Source organism: Pollachius pollachius, assembly GCF_949987615.1.
Source record: "Pollachius pollachius genome assembly, chromosome: 11".
In the NCBI taxonomy this organism is placed as follows: domain Eukaryota; kingdom Metazoa; phylum Chordata; class Actinopteri; order Gadiformes; family Gadidae; genus Pollachius; species Pollachius pollachius.
In genome coordinates this window covers 6,445,877-6,456,236 of record NC_136944.1, presented here as the reverse complement: position 1 = coordinate 6,456,236, position 10,360 = coordinate 6,445,877, and positions in this window count along the sequence as shown.

The following is a 10,360-nucleotide window of genomic DNA, read 5'->3' as shown; positions in this document are numbered from 1 at the left end:
AACAGTTAAGCATGTATACATGTAAGTAGTATTTTTGCATTGAATGTATTTTCCATTTGGAAATGCAATATGTATAGTTAGAATCAAATCCATTGCAAAAGGCTTTGCCATTACAAAAATCATTCACATTTCTGTAATCAAAATAATTCAAGATGAATTGAGTATTGCATGCTCACTTTGCATATTGCATTGGCCTTTAGAAATGCAATTTCAAATTGCACATTGACTGGCAAATGCAAAATGCCTTCCATTTGAATAAAGACAAGACACCAAAATACCAGGGCAATATAAATTGCAATTGATTGAGATTTATTTATTTTTTATCAATAATGTTTTTTTTTAATCAGAATTGAGGATTGCATTGCCACTTTGCATATTAAATTGCAAATGCATAATATATTTTTAATTTGCATGGTCAAATTGCACATTGAATTGCCAATTGCAAAATGCATTGCCATTTGAATGCAGAGGCCAAAAAACGTCCATGTTTCAGACATTATTTATGTCTTATTCGCTGCACAACGCAGCCAATTCCTTTCCCCACTTAGACAAACTCCCTAATTAATATCTTGGCTGCTTTCTGCATTACATCAAGGAGCAACCTGTTGTAGGCGTCAATGGGCTGCTTTGTCAAGTTCAAACCATTACAACCAACCATGACACACCTACACTCCCAGTCTGTTGTACAGCAGGGATGTTCAGGGATGTTCTCGAAGGTAGGGCTGATGTTACCAGGCCTGAAAGCCCCTCCTCTCTGACCCTTCTGCTCCATACTGGCCCATAGCATGTTGTGAGGGAATTTTGTGAATGCTTTTAGACATTTAAGACCCCTTCCTGTCTAGCGCAGGATGGAATGTTGTCTGTTGTGTGTGTGTGTGTGTGTGTGTGTGTGTGTGTGTGTTTTGTTCGTGCGTGTTTGATGTGTTTTGTGATTCTCTGGGTTTGCATTAGTGCTGTGACAGATTCTAAGACATTAGAATGTGAAATTGAATATTCTAATGTGAAAAAATCAAGCACTCCTGCAGTTTAGTTAATTATCGCCCGCGGCCTGGGCCACTGCACTGCATGACGGACAGGGGTGACAGAACAGGTGGAAACTAACAAAATATATATATATATATATATATATTAAACAACAACAGAGAGAGAGATTTTCTCTCCAAGCAATCTGAAAAGAGGTACAACAAGAGGATTGCACAAAGCCAATCAGTGTGTTTGATGGGAAAGGCTTCAGCGAGTTCTGTTAGGAGTTGGAACAAAGGTACCATATCCATAGCCATGCTACAGTTACCAATACAATCAGGGCCTCAGGTAAAAAATAAAGGAATCACTCAAAGACAAAGACTTGAGTCTTATCACGGATGGTTGGCCCTCCATTGCAACTGCGTCATATGGCACAGCAACGGCCTACTGGGTTTCAGATGGTTGGGAAATGCAGGACTATATACGAAAAATCTAAGAGCTTTGGGAATCCCACACTGCGGAGAATGTTGGCGAATGCATTCAAGACATCTTAAACGTCTACGGCATGCAAAGGGAATCTCTGACTGCCATGACAATGCCACCAATTACGTCATCAGTCAACATACAATGTGTGGAACACACCATGAACCCGGCTGTGTTTAAAGGGTTCAGAGTCAGAGCTATTGAAGCCCCTAGCAGGCAGACAGCAGCGTCATCCCATTTCAGCAAATCCACCAATGACGGCTAACCCCTCCCAGGAAAGAAGAACTTTTAGGGTTGAAGACGGAGAGGCTGATGAATGACTGTCCGACGTGATGGAACGGCACATAAGTCATGATCTGCCGGGCATCGGAGCAGCAGGAGGCTGTTTCTGCTGTCATCGAGTGGAGCTGACTACAAGAGAATGGTCCCTTATGGAAAAGGTCAGCACGTTGATTGAAATGCCTTGCCAATGGGCACTGATCTATAGGTATGGTATCCTAATGTTGAGTAAAGGTAATATCATTTACTGTTAATAGGCTGGACAAATGCAAACATGTCCTTGTATAAAAGCATATTTATTGACAGGTTCAAGGTTTTTTTAAAACCTTTCAAAGTGGCAACAGAGTTAATGTCGACTGACAAATATCCAACTGCGTCAGCTGTACTCCTTTATAACACGTTCTGCTCTGTCTACTGAGCAAGCAAAGGCCAGACGAATCAGAAACATTTGCAGTGACAGAGATAATGACAACGATCAGCACTGATCTGGACCAGCGGTATAGTGATGGAAAGGGCACATATATGCTGCTGAACGAAGCGAGTTACCCGGATCCATGCTTTAAACCGCCTCGTTCAATATGAAAGAGGAATAGAAACGGGAGTTGGCTGGTCTGAGGAGATGAAACGAGTGAACGTGGCAGAAGGGACAGGCAGTGACACCGAACGCAGTGGTCAGCAAACCGCTGGGTAAACCGCTCTCACGACAATGGGGGACCTCTTCGGAGACGCTAACTGCAACGGACAGGCCAGACAAGGACAAAACTCTGCTGCTCCACAAAGAGATGATGACAACCCTCTCATGTGGTGGAAAGCCTTGGGCCCTGGGAGATACAACCACGTCGCCCAGATGGCAATGAAGTATCTTTCCATCACTGGATCCTAAGTGTGTTTTGAACACACTGAGCAGGTTCTATTTTCCTTCCTCAATAACCTGTAGGCCTTACGGCCTAGGGCCTGATAGTCAGTGACAGTGGATAATGCTGAACCAGTTTTGTCTCTTCCTCTGCATATGGTTCAATTCCATGTGTATTTTTAAGAAGGAATATTAAAAAAAAAAAAATCGCAATTTTTGACAGCCCAACTGTGCATGTCTCTACGTTACTGTGTGTTCGTACACATGTGTGTGTCAGAGCACTGTGATTGACAGTGTGTTTTAGTTTTGTTGTGTGCTAGCGGTTGCCCTTCAGAACTGGGATGGTAGCGGTCTAAATATAGCCGTGCTCACAGCTTGTAGAGAGAGAGGCGTTGCATCGAGACAGGAACTACAAACAGTGCCACACATTAACGTTCCCTGTTCACAATACACCAACACAAACACACGCACACACATCCTGCTCCAACCCAAACACACACATACACACCTGCCTGCTCCACCCCCCCCCCCCCCCCCGCCCAAAACTAAACTCGCCAAAACATAAAATATTGGGTGTCCAAATGAGGTTTCCGAGAAATCATTGCAGAAAGGGAAGTGTGTGTGTATTTGTGTGTGTGTGTGTGTGTGTTTGTGTGTGTGTGTGTGTGTGTGTGTGTGTGTGTGTGTTGTGGGGAGAGGGAATACAAAACAATTAAGCCCATTATGAAGAGGTCGAAAGCACATAAACAACCAGCAGTGGTAGAGACAAGGTTAACAAAGCAGAGGGCATGGTGGACGTCAACAGAAAGAGGTAAACATAGGAGTTACTATCATTGATGCAATGTAAAGAAGAGACGAAACAAACCGAGAGGGAGAGAGAGAGAGAGAGAGAGAGAGAGAGAGAGGGAGAGAGAGGAAGAGAAAGAGAGAGAGAGAGGGAGAGAGAGAGAGAGCGAGAGAGAGCGAGAGAGAGAGAGAGCGATAGAGAGAGAGAGAGAGAGAGAGAAAGAGATGGGAGAGAGAGCGACTGAGAAAGCCTAAAGCTTTTATGTTTCGTTAACGCCCTTTCCTCTCTCCCCTCCACCGTTGTTGAAAGCTACTGTCGATGCCTGCTCCTCCTCTGTTTGGCTTGCTGGAGGCCATTTGCGATCGCAATCACAAAAAAGACACTTAGGGATTCCATTCTGCTTTGTGAATGTCATAGAGCATTAATGACGTAGTAAATCAACTCAAAGCCCCATTCCACTGAAATACACAACCACACCGCAGTACAAAAACATCTCATATTAATTTAACATATTAGCTTTTTATCCATTCCAAAGTAATCGTGGTCTCTACCACATGCAAAAGACGATAAAAATATAAAACCTAATATTTAGTACAGAGAGCCAACATATCGTCTCTTGAATGAACAACTCCTTTCGCGAATTTGCTGCATCTTAAATCTATATATTGATTACATTCAGTCGCGCAGAGGTTCTGTATTGGGACCCCAACATGCATGACGATAAGAGACGTGTGGCAGTCACCGTGACAGGTCAGCGGCTGAAAGAGGGCGGGCCCCTGGCTGTGTCAGCGAATCACATCGTAGAACAACGAGCTGTGACAGATTAGTGCTGCCGGAGGGAGGGAGCCACAGCAGAGACCAGAGCTCTTAGGCCCTGACCATGGCTTACCTTTCTGTGATTCTCAAACATACATGCACACACATGTCTGCTCATACACGTACACACCCTTGCAAATTACATATGCGGACACGCATGGTATAATAGAAAGGTAATAGTGACTTAAAGCTAGGCCAACTGTGACCTGTGCAGGATATATGTTTCATTATTTAACATACATCTTTCCTTTCCTTCCTTCCTTCCTTCCAGATGATCAATCTATCAATAGTCAGGTTAACATGTAAGCTACACATGGTCTCCAGTCAGGCTGTCCCATAGGCTATTTATGGTAATAAGTCAGGCTAACCTGAGGGCTATGAATGGTCACTGGTCAGTTAAAACATAGACTAGGTATGGTCTCTAGTCAGGATGACTTGTATGCTACGTGGGGTCTTTAGTCAGGCCAGGCTACCTGCGGTCTCTAGACGGTCAAACCAATAGGTTGTGTGTGGTCTTCAAGTCATGGTCTCTAGTCTGGCTAACCAGTAGCCTACATATTTTCTCTAGTCAGGCTAACATGTAGGCTCAGTATGGACTCTAGCCTGGCCAACATTAGGGTAAGTGGTGGTCTCTAGTAAGACTAACATGTCGACTAAGTATGGTCTCTATTCAAACTAACATGTAGACAACCAATGGTCTCATCTCAGCTGACACAGGCTAAGATTGAACTCTACACAGCAAGATCTCAGAGCTGAGGAATCAAACCTTGGTCTCATAAGCTAAGCAGTACGACACCTGCCCATTGCACCACCACTATGTCTCTCTCTCTCTCTCTCTCTCTCTCTCTCTGGGTTAAACACCTGGAGGTGTCCTGTCTGGTCTTACATCAGGTTTACTGATGGGCCCTGCCTGGCAACAGCTCTGCATGCTCCGCTGGGCGTAGCCAGGACGAAGGATGCAGGGCTGGTATGTCTGTGGAGGAATTTGCACTTGAGAGAGTGTGTGCGTGCCTGAATAGCGAGTGTACTTTCAGAACCCCTGTTGGGTAGAAATGCGACATGAGTCAACAGTGACCAGTGGCATGATGTTGTCCGCTCATCCCTCCCACACACACACACACTCACACACACATGCCAAAGGCACGCATGCACGCGCACACACACACATGCAAACATACACATGCAAACACACTCACTGACACACTAACACACACACACACAAACATGTTCATGTTTTGCAGCCTCAGTAGGACAGTAGACATGCACAGACATACGCACTTATATTGGGTAAAGGAGGATTACATCACTATGAAATATTATAGGATTTAATTATCAGAGAAATATATTTAAATATTATCTATTAGTTTGTATCAATAAAAAAATACTGGGTCATCCAATGCAGCATTTAGACTCAATTAACGTTCATTAATCAATACTAAAATATCTGTATGGCGTCATATCTTTGACTATGCGCACTTTGGGTCATTATAATCATCAAATGCAAAAAAAGGAAGAATATATACTGTGTTTCCATGGTAACCTGACCTTCTTAGTGCTGCTCTGTGTCTCCTAGGCACATCGTACCTCCATATCTGCTGAGACTGACACGCAGCTACACTCACCCCAATAAATGCACATTACTGTATGTTAATGTTAATGTTGCTTTTTTAACATTCTGTTGTAGTTTGCAGACTGAGAAGGTTAGGTAGGTACGATATGCGTGACACGATATATGTCATGATATACATGTTATAAACATGAACGTTCACACATTCCTTCACTGGAAGGAATGTGTCTAAAAAACACATGGTATTTATCCATTTTGGAAAAATACCATGTGCCCCTTTTAGGCCTTTGGAGAGGAATTGCAGAATTATTGATAGACAAATGGACATTTTTGCATCATTCTTTGCTGACTGAGATCCCTCTCTGTTTCAAATGTTATTTTCAAGATTGAATCTCATCTCTCCTTCTGAAGGCTGGGTGATATCAGGGGCCTAGCCGGGTGCTGCTAGTGCTACTTCTGCAGATTCTATTCTTATTCAAGGGTGGAGGGGAAGTGATCTGCTGAGACTAGCTCTGTCTTCTAAACGCTGTTCTCAGCTCTTGCAGACCAAAACAGTTAACTGCTGTTGGGTCTGTGTGCGTAGGTGAGATCTGTTATGTAAGTGCAATGTTGTAAATACCAAACAGCTGACACAATTAAGATTTGAATTTAGTTTTTGGGGCAAGATCAGTAATATTGTCAAAAAAAAGGGGGCATTGATCATGGATTTTGTAGCCAGTGGTCCATCTTTAACAGAGATTTAGCTAGGCGGTCTGACAGTTAATTGTAAAGCAAGGTTCTACTTGTTTTAGAAGAGGAGTATGTGTACATCTCGAATTCCATGTCTATTTTTTTTTATTATCGATCGAATGGTTTGCTTATGATATTCAATGATCCTCCAATTTGAAATCAGGGTGGCATTAAGGGTTGTTACCTTGTATAATCGACTTCCATAACAATAAATTGTATTGAATTCACTCATATTTCAAATATATACCAGTGCCTGTTCATCTACATTCATAGTGCTCATGTTTAAAATGCCTTGGATTTAAATGCACCGCTTACACGTTATTTTATAAATCTGTTGTTGCTAATGTTTTTTCATTCACTAATGCAATTTTACATTTGTTGGGGTGAATAAACACTTACCCTGTGGGGAACCCACCTAGCGCCTTGGTTTTATGACGTCAGAGATTACCCTAATTACTCCTTATGACTACACTCCTTATCAACCTATACAAATCATGTGTGCTATTTATAATAACAGCTTATATTTCCTGTTTCTCCTTTGACAAAAGGCTACATTTTTCTCCGCTCACCTGAAGCCACCGTTGTGGTTCGTTGACCAGGTATAATCATGCAATTCATCAATGAACAAGACGGTCGTTACCATGCACTGGACTCGAGTACATAGGCTCCTACAATAATGGTTGGTGGTTTACATACCTACATTGAATAATGCCCTAACATGTGGTGGTGTTTATGTGCCTAGGGAAGCCTAGCATTTGACGAGGTACGTCGTGCTGCTGTAATGCGGTAAGTCTGCATTATGTCTCTGGAACAGCCTGTCTCCACGCCACGGACAGACCGAGGGTGTCCACCAGCCCTGTACTCAACCCTTCTCAAGGGCACGCACAACAACGGATTACCCACTAAACCACTCGGCTAATACACTGGTTAGCCTGTTCCATTGCACGCATTGGAGCACATTTTACACAATGTCGAGGTGGTGTTGGAGGGTATATGTGGTATTAAAACGATAAGGACCAAGGCCAGTGAACCGAGGGGACAGAAACCTTCCTGGGAAAAGGGACCGCTGTCGCGGTGACGTTGTGCCGCCGCGGCGCCGCACGGGCGGCAGCTACGCAGGACCAAACGCCATCGTTATTCTCTCACCATTACGACCAAACATTACACATTGATTCACATTTTTACCACGTATATCAAAATATCTATCTTACCCGGGCCGCCATCTTTGACTGGTTGTTCAGAGATGCCGTTCAGAGGGGATACTTCTTAGAGGGGGCTCGTCGGAGAGTGGATGGAAGTCGCAGCAGCGGATGGGTTTATAACCTGCGCAGATGGCACTGCGCACATCAGGCGGAGAGCGGTCTGATTGGCCGGCTGGAGCTGGCGCGTGAGTACAATAATCCTCCTCCTATTGCTCATTTTTTGCTGCGTTCGAAGTTCTCTTGCCATGCGGAATTGTCCCGTGGGGGACGGGGCGTACGATGGATCGATATGGTGTGTGGTTATGTTACAGGAGGCGGCAGCCATCACATGTAGTAGGGAGGCCGGACAGGGATGGACGCGTCTGTCGTTTCAGAACCGTGGACAGCACCCTGTTTCAGTTTACTTCCCTGTGTGTCAGTGTGACGTTTGTCCATATCCAACCTCCGTGCATTGCAGCCGATAATCGGCTAGGCCTATTTTCAAACGTTGTCTAATTGTAGATTATATACATTTATATATATTACCATAATCATTTACCATTGCAGCACTCGGATGATTTTTTTTTTAATTTAACCCTATACTGCAGGCCTAAATACGTTTTTTTTCTATGGTTTCAGTTGGTAATGTGGTAGGCCTATATGTACCCATATAGATAATGTTGTGACATGTTGTTGTTGTTGTTGATAGCAAGCTATATTTAGAATGCTAGCATAACCATGTTAAATAGTCCATTTGTTCTTTGAAGAGTCTACCCTGAAGCTCAGGCACATCCCAGAGGACAACATGCACAACATCTAATTTACGAGAAAGAAAAATTAAGAGATGAATGAAGTATGATTTATGCTCCATTACCAAAGTGGGCTTGATTGGTTCCCTAAATTGTGTGTGCGTGTGTGTGAGTGAGAGAGTGTGTGAGTATGTGAGACTGTGTGTGTGTGTGTGTGTGTGTGTGTGTGTGTGTGTGTGTGTGTGTGTGTGTGTGTGTGTGTGTGTGTGTTTGGATGTCGTCTCCGTACATCGTTTCCATATTGGCATGCATTCTGTTCACCTGGTGAACTGTGACATCAGCAGGGCTGCTGTCCCCTCAGTGGGCCATGGACGTAACACCCTGTTGAAGCCCTGCTGTTTCCGCTTCCGCTAGTATTCAGCATGGGAGGAAGGGAGGTGTTCTCCCGAGAATAAAGCTTTTACAACTGTTCTCAGCTCCGGGAAACCAAAGCGCCCTCCTGTGTTGGTCTGCGTAGGTGGAGGCGGTGTTGCAAGTGTGATAATGGAAAGAATCTCATCCCCTGAAATGAAATAAACTTTACGGGAAGATTGTTTCTGTGCAAAAACTGCCTGGTCATGGCTCTTTCTCAGTGCTGACATGTAGGCAGATAAGTGTTCCTTTAGGGACATCTGTCTGTCTGTGTGTGTGTGTGCGTGGGTGCATCCGTGCGTGCGTGTGTTGGTGTCTGTGTGCACTTAATGTATGCACTTATTGTATGTTGTACTTCCTGGCACTTAAAAATAGTACTTAGCAATGTGTAGCATCTTATCCTAGCTAGCTTCGTTGTGTAGGGAATGGGTTAACCTAGCGATTATAAGTGCTTGACACTTGTTTCTCTTGTTTCCCAAAATACAAATGTAAATGTGTCTATGCTTGTTGTGCAATGAGCATGTGTTGGTGCATCAGATCATTGAAGGAAAAACAATCAACTTGAACACATTCATTGACTCAAATGTTTTTTTTTCGTTTTTCATAAAAGCCTGACCCGCCGCATAAATGCTTGCAAATTTTTTTATATATAAAGTACGTGTAACAGTTGAACACAGTCTTCTCACATCTTACATACATAGTCATACTCCCACAGAGTCCGACCGCAGCGTCGTTAGCCTAGCAACACGAGTGGCCTCCTGTTCGTTCCACAAGGTTTTTCGCTTTTTTCACAACATGGTTCACAAATGAATAAAATGGACAATGAGATTCTAATAACTCCATAATCCTCATCGTCGTCATCGTCATTGTCATTATTATCATCATCGTTGATCATGGTTCATCCTCATCATATAAGCATCATATGTTACATATTATTTTCTTCTTAGATGCATTGTAAGATCATATATGGCACAGAATGTCATGGATGGATCAGATATGACACATCTCTCTCTCGCTCTCTTTTCCTCTCTTTCTCTCTCTCTCAGATTTTGGGAAGCCAGCTGAGTCCAATTGTCCAGCGATGTGATTGGCTCTTGTGGTCTTTATCTCCGATCATTGTCTATTCCCGGGGAAAACGAGGTTGGAGGTGTAAAATAAGGAAAGGGTGGCAGGTTTGATCAGCTCATTCAGTGTCCCAGAAAAATGCAATGTGATTTCTCTTTTTGTGGTACTTGTTTCAATATGCTTTGAAAAGGTAAGAGAAGTGAGTGTGCGTGAGTTTTTCTGTGTATGCGTGCGTGCAAGCGTGTGTGTGTGCACGTGTGTGTGTTTGTGTCTGTTTGTAGGCATGGCCATCCCTCAATGGAAAACGTAAGAACAAGTTCATGAGACGTAGAAGCAAAAACAATCCCTGTTGAACAATTATATAACATAAGCTCTTACGCTAGCAAATGGAGAAATGCAACGTGTGATGCAACAATGATGTCTCCCTTAGTACACCTGAGATGTCTGCTGTTGAATTGTTTTGTAATATACAAACTT